The sequence below is a fragment of the Microtus pennsylvanicus genome, chromosome 2 (genome assembly GCF_037038515.1).
Source record: "Microtus pennsylvanicus isolate mMicPen1 chromosome 2, mMicPen1.hap1, whole genome shotgun sequence".
Lineage (NCBI taxonomy): Eukaryota > Metazoa > Chordata > Mammalia > Rodentia > Cricetidae > Microtus > Microtus pennsylvanicus.
Genome location: NC_134580.1, coordinates 14,069,542 through 14,090,780, shown reverse-complemented (window position 1 = coordinate 14,090,780; position 21,239 = coordinate 14,069,542). Strand labels below are relative to the sequence as shown.

Below are 21,239 nucleotides of genomic sequence, written 5' to 3'. Positions count from 1 at the left end.
TAATAGTCCCTTGCTTACTAGTTTTTGCCTATCCAAAGCCACAAGTCAACATCTGAATGGCAGCATGTTAAACCCCATGCTTCTTTGGCCTACTATCTTTACAACTACTTAGATTCTCTGAACAAGCCAATCATTTCTGGACATCCAGAGAGATTTCTGTTGCTTTCAGAATGAAGTTCATTTTATATCACTGTTAACTTTTATCATTATCTTTAGTTACCAACACTCATTCACTATACACCATTCTCATTCAGAAAGTAAAGAGGAAGGCTTAGTGAGGACAGATTCTCCTGAATTCCTGAGAGGGTGCTGGAACCAGTGTATGCAGTAACCACCACAAACCACCCACACTGGCTCCCCCTACTGCCCCAAATTGTTGGATTATCTCGTATCTAATTGTCTTCTGAGTTGTGTGTTTTAATGCAAGGGAACATCTGTACTCGAGGGTTTCATTGAGTGCTGCATGTGCCATTCCATGGTTTGCGGCCTGTTGTCTAACAGTGTCTAGCAGATCACAGCTCACGTCATGTGTGCATACCTGCCAACTTACTAATGGCTAGCTGCCAACACTGAAAGCGGGAAAAGAGAAAAACAAACAGAAAAGGGTAGGAAAGAAAAAACCCACCACATTCGTGAGTTACAGGCCATAATATGAAGAATATGGAATATATGTTCTTAATACAAGCTACAAATAGCAAGTAGTTTCTGCCTACACAGAGGGAAAGTCACCTCAGAATTATCACCACTTTAAAGACCAGATGCTTTCCTGTCCTCACAGAAATTGCAGAGATGGTGCAAAACAGCTCTGTTGCTAAAGACCTGCTCCTCTGTGCAAAGGCCACATCCACTCTTTACAACATCCAACTTACTTTTCCTAGAGTGACCTTTAAAGAGGAGTGAGACACTGTTCAAGGGCCTCCTCCTCGAAGCCCACACATCGCTCCACCTTCTGAAAGCTCCCATTTCCTGACAGCATCTGTGGGCAGGGTGGGGAACCATGCCACATACCGCCTTCTGTCTGGACCCTGGCCGGGTTCCGTGCTCACTCCTTCAATCCCAGATGCACACCACCCGGCATCCAAGATGAGAAAGAAAACATACTGTGGGCCCATCCAGCTGGCAGTGAAGTCATGGGAAGACGACATTCTCCCTGCCAGGCAGTCATCACTCGCACTGCCCACTCCAAATGCTTCTGTGGCGAGAAGGGCTGTGCTCACAGGTACCTTGTCTTCACGGGGTTTTGGTGGTGAAGGATCTTAGAGCACTGAAACTAATTTTGTACATTACATATTCTGGAATCCTTTTTACTACCCACTTCAAAGCAGAGCGTGGTACAAAGCAGGCACAGTCTGGCACCCCTATCACACTACAGGTTTCAGGATCAGAAACAACCAATACCACTTCTAACCCAGACCACACCAAAGGGCTTTGGGGCCACAAGTGGTTCCATTTGTATTTGGGGCAGCACTCTGACGTCACTTCTGAGACTAAATGGGCTATTGCATGCGGCATGCTAAGAAGTATCCAGCACGTGCACTGAACCCAGGGCATAGGAGCAGTATTCTATGGCACTCTGGGGTACTTTCTTCCTAGGCTCCCTGCTCACCTGCCAGATTACTGTCTTATCTGAGCTGTGGCCTTTGGTATGTAGAGCTTAAGTGATCTAACTATTTAACCAGAGACAGCTTGCTCAGTTCCTGTGTCAGATTTGGGCTGTGAGATGTTAAGGAATACATACAGATGCACAACACAAGCACATCCACCTTCATTCTTATGGGGACAGCTGGGGAGATTATTAGACTTCTAAAGAAAACAATGCCCAGGAAGCCAGGTCCCCACTAACAGTGTTACGGCTGAGCTTTACAGCAAGGCCCCACCTGCTGGGACAAGAGATGTTTATAAAATGCTTAGAGCTCTGGAATAGAAGACCCATGAGGAAAGTTGCTTCATCTGAACCCATTCAGATCACACTACCTCTCACTGCAGGTGAAGCTCTGAAGGACATTTACTTCAATGTCTCCCCCACTTGCCAAGGCTGAGAAGAGAATGGTCAGTGTATCTGCATAAAAAGGAAAAGTAGTAATCAAAACAATAGCAGACTCACTTCTAACCTAGTTGACAGTCGCCGTTTTAAGCACTTACTAACCCTATGATTATCTTCAACCTTCTGAAGAGGAAACCAAGATCCTGAAAACCTAGAGGCTGAGTAACCTGTCCATGCCCCGCAATAAAAGGTGGTGAAGCCAGGGCATAGCCACAGGCAATGTGGCTTCAGCATTCACCTCCCATCTCAAGGCCATGAAGCTTCCAAACATCTCTGGCCGTGGGAAGAAGCAGGGCAGGCCTTCCTCCTGACACTCTGAGTTTCATGCTCTGCCTAGACATTAAAGAAGGGAAGAATAGTCAAGTTTGAGACTTGAAACAGGTTTCCTTCACTCCCAAAAGCCCACAGGATAACACCAACCTGCAGATAGCATTCAGACCAACAATCTCTGTAAAACACTTTCAGAACTAGCTAATAAACTGATGTTCAAAATGAAGTGAAAATGTGGAGTCGAGAAAGTAATCCATCTAAATTACAGGAGATTAGTGTTGGTCTAGCACTAACGACATTTCAGAACTAATAAAGTGTAGCCAAGGGTCAGAAACAGTTCTGCGCTAGAAAGGATTAAATGAAGAACACAAATAGCACAGAGCTTCTGGTGGATTTGAGAGAAGACAAGACACAGCAGGCATTCAAGAGCCAGGAAAGTCCCATCCTGTGAATGCTGGGGCCTGGGCATTTGGACCTACTGTCCTTAGTGAGGTTTTACCAGTCCCCTGGGGGGCGGAGGAGGTTGGTCGTGGGTCACATGGGCATGCTGACAGGCTGCGTGTGCCTGGCCCTTCCCCTCACAAAAACCATCAGAAAGTCAGCAGTCAGAAGTGGAGTGTGGCCCTAAGACGTAGGACAAGAAAGAGGTGTCTGGATACATAATTAGAAGGAGGTGGCAGAGAGCTGCCCTGATTCTTTCTCTGCATAGGAACCCCTAAGCCCGACTTCCTATCGGGGAAGACCACTAGTGCATCCCTTTAGCCTCCTACAGTCGGCCTACAACAGAAACTTATAATCTGAAAACAAGAGTCAATAAATATTTTAGACTATTTCAGTTAGGTAAGGTGTTGTGGTGACATTAAATTTCTATAGTTTTTTGATATATCTATCTTTTAGTACTAGATACTTTGCTTTTGTGGAGGAGATTATTACAAAACTGTAATATTTCTGTTGTTATCATCATGCTTGCTTGTTTGTGGTACTAGGGTCTTGGTGCACGCTAAGCAAGCACTTTACTACTTGCTGGATTCCCTTCTAGAAATGCTAACACTTGAATGTGCTTTCCCTCTAATATAGACAATATGGCTTGTTATTTATACCAAGATTAGAGCAATGGATAAAGATCTCAACAAAAGTGTGATGGAGGAAGGTCATTGGTTAAATAAAAAGAAACTGCTTGGTCCTCATTGGTTAGAAGATAGGTAGGTGGAGTAAACAGAACAGAACGCTGGGAGGAAGAGGAAGTGAGTCAGACTCAACAGCTCTCCTCTCGGGAGCAGACACCTCAGAGAGATGCCATGCCCCGCTCCCGGGCAGACACACGCAATGAAGCTCCGACCCAGGATGGACTTAGGCTAGAATCTTCCCGGTAAGACTGGTGCTCACAGATTATTAGAGATGGGTTGATCGGGATATCAGAATTAGCATGTAAGGGTTAGAGCTAAAGGACCAAGCAGTGTTTAAATGAATACAGTTTGTGTGTTGTTATTTCGGGCATAAGCTAGCCGAGCAGGCGGCTGGGGTGTTGGGGACACAGCCCCGCCGCCCTTATTACTACAAAAGTGCAAACTGTTAATCACACATTGGAGGATTTCTCTGAACCTTAACCATGACTGAAGCATTCATATAGGAGGTATGAAGACATCATATGCCTTGCCTAGGTGATGAGGCCCAGGTCTAGCTCCAGTGCAGAGCTTTGTAATAAGAGTCATTTCAAATGGGCACGTTTTCATGCCTCTTGGCTGTAAGCTCCCTCATTCATACAATGAGGATCACAGATTTTCTTATATGAGGTGATGATGGTGTGGGACTCATGGACATAAGGTTTAAAGAGGACTGCCATTTATGCTGTTAACTGCCTAACAGACTTGGCCATGCACAAAAGCAACTGCCACAACTTTCACTTTTATAAAATAAGGATAATATTTTATGGATAGTCATGAAGATTAAATAAAATCACAATGTCATGGATAAGAATTGTTAAATGGCTGCTTTGGTTCTTGGATCCAAAAGATCAGGAACTAACTCTGTATGGGCCCTGAGAAGGAACTCAGTACAAGGTGCAACTGCTGCATTCTGTTCTTCAATTTCTCACTGTAGTGAAATAGGGCTCACCATCTTTACCATTTCTCAGTGCACAGCTTAAATATGACTATGCTATACCCATCCCTACAACTCTCTGTGTGGTGTATGTGTGTGCACAAGTGGAGGTCAGGGCATGATGCTGATGTATAATGGTTTCTGTCTTTCCGTTCTTCAAGACAGGGTTTTTCTGTGTAACATTGGCTGTCCTGGAACTCGCTCTGTAGACCAGGTTAGAACCGTCTACCTCTGCCTCCCGAGTGCTGGGATTAAAGGTGTGTGATTCCACTGCCTGGCTCCATCTTATTTTTCTGAGACAGGCTCTCTTGATGACATCTGAAGAATGTCATTTTGGCTGTTGGCTGGTCAAGTCTTCAGGCTTGTGCAGCAGTCACTTCGCCCACCCTCTCCATAACCTTTGGGGCTGTACGACTGAAACTCTAAACCCATTAAGCAGCGATGTTCCCTTTCCCCCAGCTGCCAGCAGACACCTTTCCACTTCCTGTCTCCATGGTTCCAACTATTCTATGTACAAGGTGGTGGAGATGACACGTCTTTTTATGACTGGCTTACTTTGTGGCCTTGGGTTTACTTATGCCACAGCATATGACAGCAGTTGTTCTGTGACACAAAGAGCATATTTTGCTTTCCTATTCATTCTCTGGATGGACACCTAGGCTGCATCCAGCCCATAGCTTCTGTAAATGATGCTGCTATGAATAGGGGTGTGAAAATATCTCCAAGGTCCTGCTTTCAGTTCTGAAGGAAGTACACTCAGAAGTGGAATTGCTACATTGTATAATGATCTTGTTCTTAACTTTCTGGGACAGCACTACTGCCAACAAATGTTTTGATAGTAGCTGTATACTGATTCCCACTAACAGTGTGCACAAGGTCCTAATTCTTGCCAAATTGTTTAACTTTCTGTATTTTTGACAGTTAGCCATGTAGGGGGCATGAAGAAGTATCTCATGGCTTGCTGTGTGTGCTTAATGACACGTGATATGGAGTATCTTTTCCTGGTGATTACAAAGCCCAAGGAAGATCTTTTCAATTCATTTGTCCATCTTGGAATTGACTTATGTGGTATTTTCTCCCATTCCAAAAAAGTTACCCTTTTATGGTTGATGGTGTCTTCTAATGCACAATTTTTAAAAATTTGATGCAGCCTAATTTGTATGCTGACTTTGCCATTTGTATCAAAATTAAGAAGCCACTCCCAAATCTAAAGATGGCACTTTCTTCCTTGTGTTTTACAGTTTTAATAAGATCTTTAGGCCTTTGATAAAGTGTTGTGTATGGTGTTGGAAAGGGTCCCTCCTAATGTCCTTTTTTTGGCAATGGGTCTCATGATGCTGTCCAGGATGGACTCCAACTCTTGGGTTCAAGTGGTCCTCCTGCAACAGCTGCTCAGCTTTCCAATTTCTGTCATCTGTGAGTGTCCAGTTTTACCTGTACTATTTGTGGATAGAGTAAAAATTCCCATCCTTGTCAAAAAATTATGGGACTACGTATGCCAGGGTTTATCTCTGGGTCTGAATTCTACTGTACTAGTTCACATAGCTTTCTTTAGGACAATTTTAAAGCTGAGATCAAGTTGTAGAATTAGGAAGCATAAGGACTCTGGAGAAGTGTTTCTGATGTTTCCTGAGATCCTATAAATTTCAGAACAAGTTTTCCTACTGAGCTGCACTAAATCTAAAGACATAGTAGAAAATTACTGACAGATTATCAAAACCTTCAACTCATGAACATGAGTGTATTTCTATTCCCTTAGAGAGCACTTTTCTTTCAACAACATTTTCATTGTATAAGCCTTCCACCTGCTTGGTTAAATTAATTTCTCAGTATTTTATGATGCTACTATAAATTGAACACTTTCTTTTTCACATGGTTCATTAGTACACAGAAATACAATTGTTTCTAATTCATTGATTCTGTATTTTACTATTTTGTAGAATTCATTTATTAGTTATATTAGTATTGTCTAGAATACATAAGTTTTCTGTATGTATAGTCAATCACCTAAACAGTTTCATTCCTTCCTTTCCAACTTAAATGCCCTTCATTTTTTCCTGCCTAGTAGCTTTGGCTAGAACCTTCACAACTATGTCAAATAAGAGGTAGAAAAACAAGCCAGGTGGCAAAGGCAGGCAGATCTCTGAGTTTGAGGCCAGCCTGGTCTAAATAGAAAGTTCTAGGACAGCCAGGGCTACGCAGAGAAACCTTGTCTTGAAAACCCAAAAAGGAGCGGAACACTCTTGCTTTGCCCTTCACCTTGGAGGAAAGGTGGTCAATCTTCTGCCATGCCGTGGACTTCTCACAAAGTTTCTATTCTGTTGGGATAGCTACAGTGCATGCCGTGGACTTCTCACAAAGTTTCTATTACGTTGGGATAGCTACAGTGCACGCTGTGGACTTCTCACAAAGTTTCTATTCTGTTGGGATAGCTACAGTGCATGCCGTGGACTTCTCACAAAGTTTCTATTACGTTGGGATAGCTACAGTGCATGCCGTGGACTTCTCACAAAGTTTCTATTACGTTGGGATAGCTACAGTGCATTTCTAGTTTGTTTTTAACATGAAAGCTATTTTTTTTTAAATTTTGCCAAATGCCTTTTCTGCACCAATAGAATTGACCATGCAATCTTTTCACTTGTTCTGTTAACGTGGTTTACCAAGACAACCAATTTAGTGCAGCCATCCCTGCATTCCAGGAAGAAATCTTGCTGGATTGTTGTGTATAATCCTTTTAACATGCAGCTGAATTTAGTTTGCTAGTATTTTCTTGATTATTTCAATGTCAGTATTCCTAGGGAATATTGGTTTGTGGTTTCCTTATAGTGTCTCCTTTAACTATTATAAGGTAATGTTCCTCTCATGAAATGAAGTAAGAAGTGCTACTCTGTCTTCAATGTTTTGGAAAAGTTTGAGAATGACCAGTGTTAATTCTGTGAATGAAGACTCCACCAGGGAAGGCTACAAGTGCAGGGGTGCTGACCTCCTCACCAGGACAGGTATACTCAGTCTCCATTCCTTAGCAACTTAGATACAATTTTGCCCAATATCTAGAATTTATTCACCCAGGTTAACCAAATCATAGGCATACAATTATCACAGCACGTTTATCATTCTTATTTCTATAGTCAGTAGAGTATTGTATTGTTTCATTTCTGATTTTAGTGATTTGAGTCTCCTCTCCTTTCTCATAACCATGTAGATGCAGGTTACCCATCTAAAAGAACAACTTTCGCTTTTGGCACCTAATTTCATTTTATTATGAAAGCTGTGTGTACTAACTCTCTTTGAAAACCCACTGAGAGTTGATCTGTGTTGTGATACAGGGTCTATCCTGGAGAACGCTCCAAGAAGCACTTGTGGGAGACAGGCATGCCATTGCATTCTGTGCATTATGTACGTACAGCTGGTGCAGCATGCTGTTTAAAGTCTCTGCGCGCCCTCATCTTCTGACAGACTTCTACCTGTTATTCAAAGTTGGAGACTGAAATAGACAACTATTAAGAAAACTTTGAGCCAAGAAGAGGTGGTACACACCTTTAATCTCAGCACTCGGGAGGCAGAGGCAGGCGGGCCTCTTTGAGTTCGAGGCCAGCCTGGTTCATAGAGCAATTCCAGGACAGCCAGAACTGTTATACAGAGAAACACTGTCTCAAAAAACTGCAAACAAAACAACAACAAAAAACCAAACCCCTTTTCTTTAGACTTGTCAGGATTTTATTCATATACTTTGATGTACTTTTGCTCTAATTTTATATTTCTTTGTAAATTTTTTTCTTTTTGAGATAGCGTTTCTCTGTAGCTTTGGAGCCTGTCCTGCAACTTGCTCTGTAGACCAGGATGGCCTTGAACTCACAGAAATCCACCTGTCTCTGCCTTCAGAGTGCTTGGATTAAAGGTATGTGCCATCACTGCCTGGCCCTCTTTGTAGTATTTTCAATTAAAAACTTTTAATAATTATTTTGGTGTGCATGTGGGTGCATGCACGCCATAGTATGAGTATTTGGAGGTCAGAGGACAATTTTCTAGAGTTGGGTCTCTCCATATAACAAATGAGTTTCAGGGAATGAACTCTGGACTTTGGGGTTGGTGGCAAATGGCTTAACCTGTGCAGTTACCATCTCTCCACCAAGGAACATTTATATTTCTTGTCTTTTCTTGCTATGTTGAACTTTTTATTACTATGTATTATGCCCTTCACTGTCCTCTGTAACACCTTTAGCTTTAGAGTAATTTTGTCTGCTATAAACCATCACAGTTCTCATCAATTATTTCTCACTCAAGTTTTTCATGCTTTTAACCTTTTCTGTCTTTGAATCCAAGCAGTTTCTATAGACAGCATAACTGGATCACATTTCATCTACTGTTAAATACTCTGTTGACAAGAGAATCTATTCATATTTAAGTAATTATTGACAAGGAAGGATTCAGTTTTATGTCATTTTACTGTTTCTGTCAGGTTTATGACTCTCTTGGCATAATTTCTTCTTTAGTGCGTAGTTTGCTTTTTATGATAAAAATTTGAACTTGTTTTAATTTCAAGGGTTTACTTTATCAATTAATTTCTTCACAGGTATGTAGACCATTCATTCAATTCATTTACTTACTGCTGTCAACTTAACACAAACCAGGCTCATGTGGGAAGAGGAAATTTCAATTGAGAAAATGCTTCCATAATACTGGCCTATAGGCAAATCTATGTGGCATTTTCTTGATTGATGTGGGATGGTCCAGGCCACTGTGGGCAGTGCCATTACTGGGCAGGTAGTCCAAGCTGGGCAAGTGATCAAAAGCAAGCTTTCATTCATAGCTTCTGCTTCAGTTCCTGCCTGGAAGCATAAGCCAAATAAACTCTTTCCTGCCAGTGCTACTTTTCCTCACAAGTTTTATCAAGTAATAGAAAGCAAATTAGGCCATTAGATTTCCAGTTCCATTTGGCAGGCTCTAATTTCATACTATCGGTTTCCCTTGAACATTTTCTACAAGGTCATTAGCCCATTTCTCTGGGAATCTTTTAATTTCTTAGGCTTGAGGACAAACATGGTGGTACTTTTAGACGGTAGGGCTTTGATCCCCTCGACACACACACAATGAACACATCACCTCAAGACCTACTTGGAAGGTTTCTGATAACAAATTTCAAATAGTCTTTGTTGATTGATCTTATATGTTACAACTCATTCTCCTGCTAATTCTAAAATTATCTTTCAAAAGTGATTATAATACATGAATCTCTAAAAATTATTTTGTGTGTTGGGTGTGGTTTATGTTTGTACACACTTATGCATGCATGGGAGACAGAATCAACATGAGGTACTTTACTGTACTCCACCTTATTTATCATTATTATTCTGTGAAACAGGGTCTCTTAATGAAACTGGAGGTTGCAGATTTAGCTAAAATGGCTGGCTAGTAAGCCCAGGAATCCTCTGGTCTCTGTCTTCCAGTAAAGAAGAAATAGGCAACCGGCTTTTTACGTGGGTCCTGGGGACCCAAGCTCAGGCACTCATGCTTGAACGACAAGCACTTTACATTGAGGTCACTGGGCTTCTTATATGTTCATGTCTTTCACATCAAACATGGGAAGTTTCAGTCATTACCTTTATTCTTTCAGCCCCTTTCCACTCCCTACCACATCCCAACATCCACTGGTCAGCTTATTCTCTCTTCCCCACCTTTTGTTTTCTGTCTACCTTTCTTCCTCAACTCAGTAGTCTAAGGGCTTGGCTTCTATAATTTGGTCACAAGGAAATAATGACTGCCTGCTCATTAACTCAAAGAGAATGTAATACCCTTTACAGGATAAAACAAAAATATATTTTTCTCTTTCAATGTATTGGTCCTAGAAAAACAAGAGAATACAACACTTCCTGCTAGGAATGATGGCTTTAAAAATAAAAAAGCAGTGAGTTACTGTTTAACAGTTTTGAATGGCTGTGGTTTGTCAATGTTTTGTCCAGAGAAAATGACTGTTTCTGCTAAGTCATTTTAGACAAAAACGCTGGCGATTATTCAGGGTTACCTAGAACATGTTTCTCTATGGCAATCAGCTACCCAATCTCTGAAGTGTCTTACTAAATATGTATTACTCATGGCAATGGTATTTGAGAATAGCAGTTTTAATGTTACTAATTTCCTAAACATATCCAGTCACCTTTGTTTGAAATACAGGAAGCTAACACAAAAAGAAAACACAAACAGTAGCTTTGTAGAAAAACTGGTACTAAGTATTAATACTGTTTATGCGACAGGCTCTGTGCCAGGAGCGTCTCTGCGCTATGCCCATCAGCAGCCATACTACGCTTACTCTAAATTCTGCAGCTTGTCTGAAGGCAAATCTTCACCTCTGAGATGGCTGGATGGCTATGGCCAGAGAACCGCTAGGCTGCTTAAGTGGGATGACAGCACCTGCGACACTAAGTCTGTGAAGCAACTTGGAGAGAGGTGTAACATACATATCACACTGGGCTTCCTTGTGACTGGGGTTGTGATTTTGATAGACAGGCTTCTTGGAACCAGAGAGCAGCTCTTCAGAGGCAGTGATGGCAGGCAGCCATTGCATGGCGCATTTTAGTCTTGCTACTTTTGTTCAGTTGGATATAAAAGTCCTAAAATATAAAGTTAAGACTTAAAAACCCACTGTACTACACTATGCAATTTGCAGTGCAGAGAAACTGGGAGATGTGCAAAATATTTGTGTCAACATACTGAATATATAATTTAGAAAAAGTTTCTAAAAAAAATAAAACAAAACAAAAACACTTGTTAGCCAGGTATGGTGAAAGGAGCCTTTAGTCCCAGAACATGAGGGGCAAAGATAAATAGATCCCTCTGTAAGTCTGAGGACAGCCTGCCCTATACAAAAGTTCCTGATCCATAGGATGATATAATGACCTATCTCAAAAAACAAAATATGTTTATTTTATGTGTTCATGTACGTGTGTGTGTGCCATAGGGGTCAGGGGGAAACCTATGTAGCAGTTGGTTTTCTTATACCATGTTTGGTTCAGGAGATGAAACTCCCATCATTGAACTTGGTGACAAGAATCTTTTTTTGTTTTTGTTTCTTTGAGACAGGGTTTCTCTGTAGTTTTGGAGTCTGTCTTAGAACTAGCTCTCATAGACCAGGCTTGCCTGTCTCCTGAGTGCTGGGATTAAAGGCGTGTGCCACCACCGCCAGGTGGTGACAAGCATCTTTATAATGAGCCATCTTGCAGGACTGGAAAAAGTTCCTTGTTGGTTCTAAATTAAAAATGTCCCAAGAAGGTAACTAAGGTGCAATTACTTAGGCATGAGATTTCAATTTTGTTCTTTAAAACTGAGACTTATACAATTTTTAGGACTAAGAGTGAGTGTTGCATAGCATCAATGACTGGCAGCTTTGCGTTTGGTCATTGATACTTGGTCACCCAAGTACGCAGCTCCTACACCACTCTCCCAACATTTCCTTAACAGACAGAACTATGTCCTCAGACCATCACCACTCTTGGGCCGGTGAAAGGAACGTGAGAAGCAGTCATCTATGACAGAGCATGTTCCCTCACAACCGACAGCCTGGCATTTGACAGAAGTGAGAATCAGTCTGGGGAACTGTTCCAGTACGGAAAAACCAGATATAGCAAAGCTTGGTTCACTTCTGCTCCCTGGAGTAAGGGTTATTAGGCAAAACAAGAAAGCATCCATCGTGCCTTTATATATAACGCTTACCACCACTTCAAAGACAGGCCAGAGTGCACAGCAGTCTGTACACTACTAAAACCTGAGTGACTTTGGCAATGCAAGAAAATAAGGACTCCACAGAGACAGATATCAGATGGAACACAGCTTTGGAACACTGATTTATAGACTCATTTTAAATGGGTTTGATCGAAACAGCCTAAGGAAAAGTGGCCCACGTTTTATGAACACATCAGCATGTCCATGTCCTCTGGATTCTAAGTTTCTGTTCTGGGTGCCACTGGCAGACCAACAGCAATGCTACCCAAACAGGTCTTCACTTCCCATCTACATGGCAGCAACCTTGTCAAGGGATACACGCCGAGAGTCACTAATGCACTCCCAGCCAGAGGCCCAGTTCTTGCCCACTGTCTTCCCATAATGAGCCTCCACTTTCCTGTGCACTCACCTTCTGTGCGGGCACTCGCTAGCTTTCGGTAGACAGAAAAGTTGATTTACATATTATCTTGGCAAGAGAAAGAAAACTTACACATTTTTTTTTTTTTAATTATTTTTGAGACAGGGTCTCATTCTGTGGCACTGGCTGGTCTGGAACTCACAATGCAGATCAGGCCAGCCTCAAACTCAGAGATCCACCTGCCTTTGCCTCCCACGAGTTGAGAATAAAGGTGGGTGCCCCTGTGCCCCGTGAGACTTTACACCTTTAATAAAAACTGATTTATGGGACAAAACATTTAGAAGTTTAAAGGAAAGCAGTACTATTAAATTCTGGTTTATGATGTCAGTTCAACAGTGGAACAAGGTGTGAGTGCTGCTCAGTACTAAGCACAAACAACTGTAAGAGCACCCTCTCCAGAGCTATTTCCCAGTTTATTAACTGTCTCCCTCGAGATGTCCCTGAGGCTGGGTACAGTAAAGTGGAAGCAGGAAGGCATGTGAGATTCTCCACTCACTGGTGAACATCAAGTCCACAGCTCCCTGCTGTAGGGTCTGTGGCTTCTCACTGATGTCCTTTGGTCGCTGTCACAAGTTGGGTTCCTCATAAAGAAACATAACAGAAAAAAGCACTCCAATGTTTATTTGAATTCTCAGATTCACCAAGATAAGGCTGCAGTGCTTAGTGTTAACGATCACCTTGACAAAATCTAGACTCAGCCAGAAGATGGGCTCTGGGGCATGCCAGGAAGAACTACCTTGACTGGGTTAACTGGGGTAGGTAGCAGAAAGCTGAGGGGAGCACACATGGCTCTCTGTTCTGACTGTGACAGTGTGAGCTCTCGAGCTCCCACTGCCTTGCCTTGCTCCCCATGACAGACTTCCTAGAACTGTGAGCTAGACAAAGATCTTCTCTCATCAGTTGCTTTTGCCAGGGCATTTTATCATGGCCCAGGAAAGAAACCAAATAAATGGAACTATAGTTCTGGTTTCCCCAAGCAAGGTTCCAAATGTACACAAGACTAGCTGTCAAGTTCTGCAGAAACCATCCTGCTTAGTGAGGGCTTCTCACTTCTTAAAACAGGCTTCTCCTACCTATTACTTAAGATATTCCGGACTGAAAGGTGCTTAGAAACACATTTTGGTCATAATCCTCAGGATAAGGGATATACTTCAGGGTACAGGACTACAAAAACACATGGGATGGGTTTTCTAGCAGAAAAGGTCAACTGAAAAAAGTGATTTATGTGACCTGTTGAGGGACCATGGCAGACAAAACCAAGGCACATGACTTGAGGATCATGAAGCAATTCCTGGAGAAGACATATACAACTCAAGTACTAAAGGATGAAGGAGCTGGAAATACATCCTAAGATGGCTACCAACTCAGCACTCCACTGTTGGCCTAACTCATTACTTATGATCAGGCAGGACAGCAAGTTTTATCAAGTAATTACTATGTACTTGTCACCAGGATCAGTGCAACACAGCTGTGCCCATCTCTTCCTCAAGAAAATACCATTGAAAGAAGCATGGTGTTCAAGCAGAGAGGGGGCTCGGGTGGGAATCTAGACTTTTTAATTAGGACAAAGGACTTAGCCATGGCGTCAGACAAACCTAGGGCTGCCCTGGCCAATACACATGAGCTGGAAGAGTTCTGATTGAAACTTCAACTCCTGAGCTTCAGTTTCTTAATCTGTAAAACTGAAGCAATTATTACCAACTCTTAAGACAACAGATAAGCAGGATGTGGAACGCGGAAAGCACCCAGTGAATGATTAAAATATTTAAGCATGAGGTTCAAGAGAATGCATACACCTAAATATGCATACTGATCACTGTTTTCATATGTATGTATTTATTCATTCCTCATTAAAATTTAGAGCATGGCTAATAAGTACCTCAGGAGTCCCCAGTGCTTTTCTAACAATATTCATGTCCCCAGCTCCCATAACCACTCTTCTGTCTACTACCACAGAAGAATCAAAGCACAGATGCATTTTATATCCAGTTTCTATCACTGAGTATGTTAACCAAACCATCAATACTTGCATACAGGAGTTTATGTTCCTTTACTGTGTGTCATGACAGACACAAGCACAATTTATTTCCCTACTTAACTATTGATGAACACCCAGTTTATTTCAGCCTGAGAGTGCTTTAAGAATGCTACTGCTGTGACACTTCCGGCCCATATCTGCTGCCAGACACATGCACACACCGGAGATCACCGAGATGTACACTGCTGGCTCACAGAGCAGGTACATGTTCCTCAGTGTTGACCAGAACTGACAATCCACACCCCATAGGAAGTCGTAAAGCTCAGGCTGTTGCACACCCCTGCCACCAACCACTTGCTTCCCCAGCCACTGGGATGGGGTAGTAGATAGAGGCTTCTTATTGTACGTAGAGTTTTTTAAAAATATTTATTTATTATGTATACAATATTCTGTCTGTGTGTATGCCTGTAGGCCAGAAGAAGGCACCAGACCCCATTACAGATGATTGTGAGCCACCATGTGGTTGCTGGGAATTGAACTCAGGACCTTTGGAAGAGCAGGCAATGCTCTTAACCACTGAGCCATCTCTCCAGCCCCTGTAGAGTTCTTTTTAATGGCCACTGGATTTCTTTTTTTAGTGAAGTTGTATACCAAATCTTTTTCTGTTTTTTTAAAAACAGAATTATCTTTTCTTAGATTTTTTTTTAGAATACTTGCCATATTACACAAGTTCAAAGTCAAATATACTGAAAGCAAATAACATTTCATTTTTTCTTTTAGAGCTAGTGTTCCCAATTGGGGGTTTGGTATCTTGCTTAGGAACTCTGTCTACCTCTGTCTAAAATCATATTCCCCCACGATTCCTTCTAGAAGCTCTATTGTTTTATTGCTCACAGTGAAGGCTATTAACATTGCTGGATGGTAAAACGGAGGAGTCTGGGATATTCTGCAGCCCCCAGCCCTCATCCCCAAGAGAGCTCTGCTGCAGCCCCATTAGCAGGAGACCTGCTTCTCTTTGAATGAGGGGCCTGTGATAATATTTCCACACTTTCCATTTTGCTCTGGATGTCATTACTGGAGTATCACTGACTCACAGCAATAATAGATGAAAATTTACCTTTCTTGGAAGGACTAAGAGCCAGAATAAGACATGTGTGCAAGAGTACGTACTTGCTAAGGAGCTATGTAGGGTTATGCAGGTGGCTTTATACACATGGATACAACCCAGGAGGGGGTGGTAGAGACTCAGAATGAGATACCTGGAGTGAAGAAGTGATAGAAAGCAAGTCCAGGTCTGTTTAGCCCCGAGTAGATACACCTGCCACTATGCCATGCTTCCTCAGCACAAGATTACATGTTATTATTCCTGTAAAGGACTACATTTCTTCATGTAAGTAAATTCTATTTTTTAAACAAATGTAGTCTTTCAACAACAAGGGGGGGATTTAGATATGAGATAGATTTAAGAGTGGGGGGGGTCATAAAATATACATAACAACTCAGCTTGGGCTCTCTTTCTGTTCCCACCCAATCCCCCCAATAAAAACAATATATTAAAAAAACCCACATCAAGGACTACTGATCAAAACATAGATCAAAAAAGAATGAAAAGAAAAACATGGCAAATAAAGTTCAGCTGTTTCTATTTGGGAACAACAACAAAAAAAATCCCACTTGCCACAATAAACTGACAAATAAGAAATTGACTCTGCGGTAGTGAAACTGGAATTTTCCGATGGCACCAGCTACTCTGTCATTACTGTGGGTGACCCAAGAGTGAGTGGGGGCGATGAACAGCTGGGAGCTGGCTGGGCTTACATCCCTGACCCAGGAGTACCCCAGTGCAGGCCTGCAGGGTTAGGCTCCCCTCTGAGCCATGGCTTTCCCCTGGCAATGGAAATCCCTGCTAGTTGCATAAACTGCTTCTAAAGAATACCCCACTGTTAGACCAGTCTAATCTTCCCATCTACATGTGAGGAGGAAGCAGAGGTCTTTCACAGTGAGATATACAGATTTCTCATGGGAAAGATGGACATTGACAAGACTCTCAGGCCCCACCCCAATACCTGGAGGATGTTCAAGGACACTACACAGTCAGTTTATAGTTTATCCAGGCACATCCAAATATGTATTATATGTTTGCTGTGTGTGTTCATGTACACGCAACAGAGAAGGGGGGAGAACAAGGTGTGTCTAAATCTTGATTAAAAGCTTGATCAGGCTAAATGAGTGGATGAATGGGTTAAACCAAATTCAAAATACTCCAGAACCTAAGATAACAATTCACTGGACAATTGAAGAACCCTTGGGGAAAAGTTTTCTTGGGCTTAGAGTTGCTCTGCTTCCTGATTAATAAACATAAATTCAAGAATTAAGACATGGTAATACTTTACATAGAAGGAGTAAAAAGGAAGCTCACGAGTGACTATGTCTTCTCACTGATTGGAGCAGAGAGGCTCAGTTTTAAATTTAATTTTAGACCTGCTAATTTAGGAATGTGAAAGGGGGAGTTGATGCTCAACATGAAGTTTGCCCTGAGAGCGCACAGGCACTGGGAACTGTGATCACACACAGGACAGCACTGACATCAGGCTGAGCCATGCCACTTACTACCTCTTGCCTGGATGGCATCAACAACCTTCCTGGAGGTTTTTCCTAAGGCCTGAATCAGTGTCAGATATGTAAAAGACATTCAATAAACACTGCCAGAGACAACAGAAGGGAGTTGTAGGCAAGCCTAGGCACCCGTCACATTTAAGCTAGAGAAAAGGCAGCAACAAAGGAGACAAGGAAGAGCCACTGAGACAAGGGAGTAGGGGAGGAGAAAAACATAGAAGCCAAGAAAGGCAGTATGTTAAGGACATGATTAATTATGATAAAATATTAAGTCATAGGGCTGGAAAGATGGCTCAGTAGGTAAGAAACCTTGTTACTCTTCCACAGGACAGAAGTTTGATTCCCAGAACCAGTGGTGGGCAGTTCATAACCACTCATAACTCTATCCAGCTCTAGAGGCATTCTAACGCTGTCTTCTGGTCTCTGTGGACACCTGTATATACATACCCTCATACACATAAATAAAAACAAGATACATCTTAAAACTATTAAATCACATACAAATAAAGCAAAATATCTACCCATTTTGGCAGTATGTTGGAAATGTGGCCATTAAAAAACCATGAAATTTATAAACATGTGCTGTCTCTGACCCCTTTTGAAGTATCACTAGAAAAAATTTTGAGGAGTGGGGTTTTTTTGAGACAGTGTTTCTCTGTCTAGACTTTGGCTGTCCTTGAATTAGCTCTGTAGACCAGTCTGACCTCAAACTCACAAAGATCCATTTGCCTGCACCTCCTGAGCACTGGGATTAAAGAAGTGTACTGGCATGAAAAAAAATTTAAAGGCACAAATCCACATATGTAAAGATTTTAGAAGCTAGGGGTGGAGAGATGGATCAGTGGCTAAGAGCATTTGCTGCTCTTGCAGAGGACTTGAATTTGGTTCCCAGTATCCACAATAGGCAGCTCAGAATCACTTGTATATCCACTTCCAGGGGTTCCAACGTCCTCTTTTGCTCTCCGTGGGCATATGCACACATGCGGTACATATGCTCCATCCCATACATATACAGATAAAATTAAATACATACATACATACATACATATATATATACACATACACACACACACACACACATATATATTTAAATATTTTAAATGCTTAAAGGAAAAAGACAAGAAGTTAACAGATGGGACAACTGCTTGAGTAAAACCAGGGAGGGCAGTATAGAAGACTAAAGAAGTGATTTGAATGCAAGGATGATAATATGTACATATTCAATTACAGGTGAAAATGGGCTCCATCCCTTAGAAATTAAAAAAAATAGTCTTAGGGTTTCTACTGCTCTGATGAGACACCATGACCATAACAATTCTTTTTTTTTTAAAGATTTATTTATTTATTATGCATACAGTGTTCTGGGGGTATGAGCAATCATGTGGTTGCCGAGAATTGAACTCAAGACCTCTGGAAGAACAGTCAGTGTTCTTAACCTCCGAGCCACCCCACTAGTCATGACCATGGCACATCTTATAAAGGAAAACATTCAATCGGGACTGGCTTACAGTTTCAGAGGTTTAGTTCATTATTGTCATGTTGGGAAGCATGGCAGCACACAGACAGACATGGTGCTAGAAAAGGAGCTGAGAGTTCTACATCTAGATTGGTAGGCAGCAGGAAATAAAGTAGGCCATTAGGCCTGGCTTGAGAATCTGAGACTTAAAGCCCACCCCCAGTGATACACTTCCTCCAACAAAGCAACACCTACTCCAACTAGGCCACACCTCCTATTAGTGCCACTCCCTATGGATTTATGGGAGCCATTTTTCAAACACACACACACACACACACACACACACACACACACACACACACACACACACAGATCCCTAAAAAAAAAAAAAGAATTGCTTGCAAATTTAAGAAGTAGGTGGGCCTGAGGTCTAGAAAGATGTTCAGTCTATGAAGTGCTTGGCATTCAAGCATGAGAGCCCAGGTTAGATCCTCACATCCACACAAAATGCCAGGTGAGTAGCACACGCTTGTAATCCTAGCACAGGGGAGCTGGAGATAGGATCATTGTGTCAAGTTCCAGGTTCCAGTGAGACTCTGACTCAAAAAACAAAGCAGATAGCACTAGAGAAGGAATGACACCTGAGGTTGACTTACACACGCACACACACACGCCAGGGGAATAGGTGGACCCCAGTGACCCTCCTTCATCTCAATAGAAGACCAGAATACACATTAGGTCAAGTAGCAGGGTAAAGAACATGGAGCACACATCAGAAACAACTAAGAATGGAAATAACATTCTGGGAAAGGAGGGGAATAAATATAAGCATAAATATGATGAAGTCAAGTCCCTGCAGCTAATCTGACAAAATACAGACAATCACTTCACATTTTAGCACAACAATGAAAAACTGGAGGCCAAAGAGATTTTCTGTTAAAAAAATACACTTTAAAAATCATGTGTGCGTGCATATGTATGAGGATGTACATGTGGAGGTCAGAGGACAACTCTGTAGGGTCAGTTCTCTCCTTCTACTTGATATGGGTTTTGGGATCAAACCCAGGTTGCTAGCCTTGCATGGCAAGTGCCTTAACCCCATGAACCACCAGCCCAAGAGAAACATTTTCAAATAAACTCAGACTGTCCTCCAACAATGAAGCCGAATTAAAAGGAGAGGAATGAGTCTAGGCAGATGGTGGAGAAGGAAGTAACTAAGGAGAGGGAAGGTGATAAATGTATACACCGAGCTAAACAAATATTAACACATATAATACTTCTTTTCATTAATTATGGTGTGTGTTCACATATGTGCTATAGCATGTGTGGAGGTCAGACAAGTTGTGGGTGTTGGTACTCTCACACAAAGTGAATTCCAGGAATCAAAATCAGGTGGTCAAGATTGGCGGCAAGCACCCTTACCTGCTGATTCATTTTGCTGGCCCAAGAAACATATACATGAATATAAGTGTGTGTGTATTTCTATCCCTATATCTATTGGTTTTTTTTTTTTTTTTGGATACAGGGTTTTTCTGTAGCTTTGGAGCCTGTCCTGGAACTCGCTCTATAGACCAGGCTGGCCTAAATCTCACAGAGATCCACCTGTCTCTGCCTCCTGAGATTAAAGGTGTGTGCCACCACCACCCGACCCAAGAAACCTATTTTATGAGGTTCCAAATACAGAACTAAACACAGTATAGTTAGAGCATGGGAGGGGTTTTAGCAGTCCTGGCTGGACTACCTAAGAAGAGAAGTAAGGGGCCTAAGATCGGAAGATTCCATCGCATACTCCATTTGCTCAGGAAATAATGCCAACAGTTAACAAACAATAGTTCACGAAAGTAAAAGCTTATGACTAGCTAAGCAAATAATTCATCAAGTGCAGAAATGGCCTACAAAATCTGAGAGGAGTCTTTACTGGGTATATATCTGACAGAGGATTAATATCTAGCATATACAAAGAACTCTGAAAACTAAATACCAAACAACCCAGTTACATGAACTAATGAAGTGAGCAGACAACCCTCAAAGGTAAGTATGAATGGCCAATAAATATATGAAAAAAATGTTTAACACTTGTACCCATCAGAGAACTGCAAAAAACAACCAAACAAACGATACTGAGATTCTTCCTCATCCCAGTGAGAACAGCACTCAGAGAACTAGAGTCACTGGCAACGATGTGAGCAAAAAACCCTTCTTAAATGTGGTGGGGATTTACTCAGTCCACCCAACTATGAAAATTAGAATGGAGGTTTCTCAAAAAACTAAAAGCAAAGGAAAGAGCCGACCCAGCCATGACATTCCTGGATGATTATCCAAAGGACTCTAAGTCAATACGTCAGAGACACTTGCACATCAATGCTTACTGCAGGACTGCTCATCATAGCTAAACTATGGGACCGGCCTATATGTCCACCAGCAGACAGGATGAGTGTAATGGAGACGGTCATATTAAGCAAATCACATCAGTTTCAGAAAGACAAGTATGACATGTTTTCTCTCATTTGTGGATCCTGAAGTTTACAGAAACATACAAAATCATGCATGTATATATCATGTGATAGTAGAAGTGAAAGTGTCTACAGACATCTGCGACCTGCTGTTCATACCCTATGTGTCCAATGATGGTGACAAGTGT

General features: G+C 41.8%; 1 protein-coding gene across 2 annotated transcripts in view; it reads right to left on the bottom strand.

The window, feature by feature from the left end:
- Atxn10 (ataxin 10) overlaps positions 1-21,239 on the bottom strand; it is a 149,923-nt gene that overhangs the window by 7,226 nt on the left and 121,458 nt on the right. Inside the window, exon 11 of one of the 2 annotated variants that reach the window (XR_012909597.1) lies at positions 20,116-20,174. The exons of the other annotated variant lie outside the window; for it this stretch is intronic. The gene's annotated coding sequence lies outside the window, so the exon portion shown is untranslated. Of the gene's footprint in view, positions 1-20,115; positions 20,175-21,239 lie in introns of those variants that run through there. 2 annotated transcript variants of the gene reach the window in all.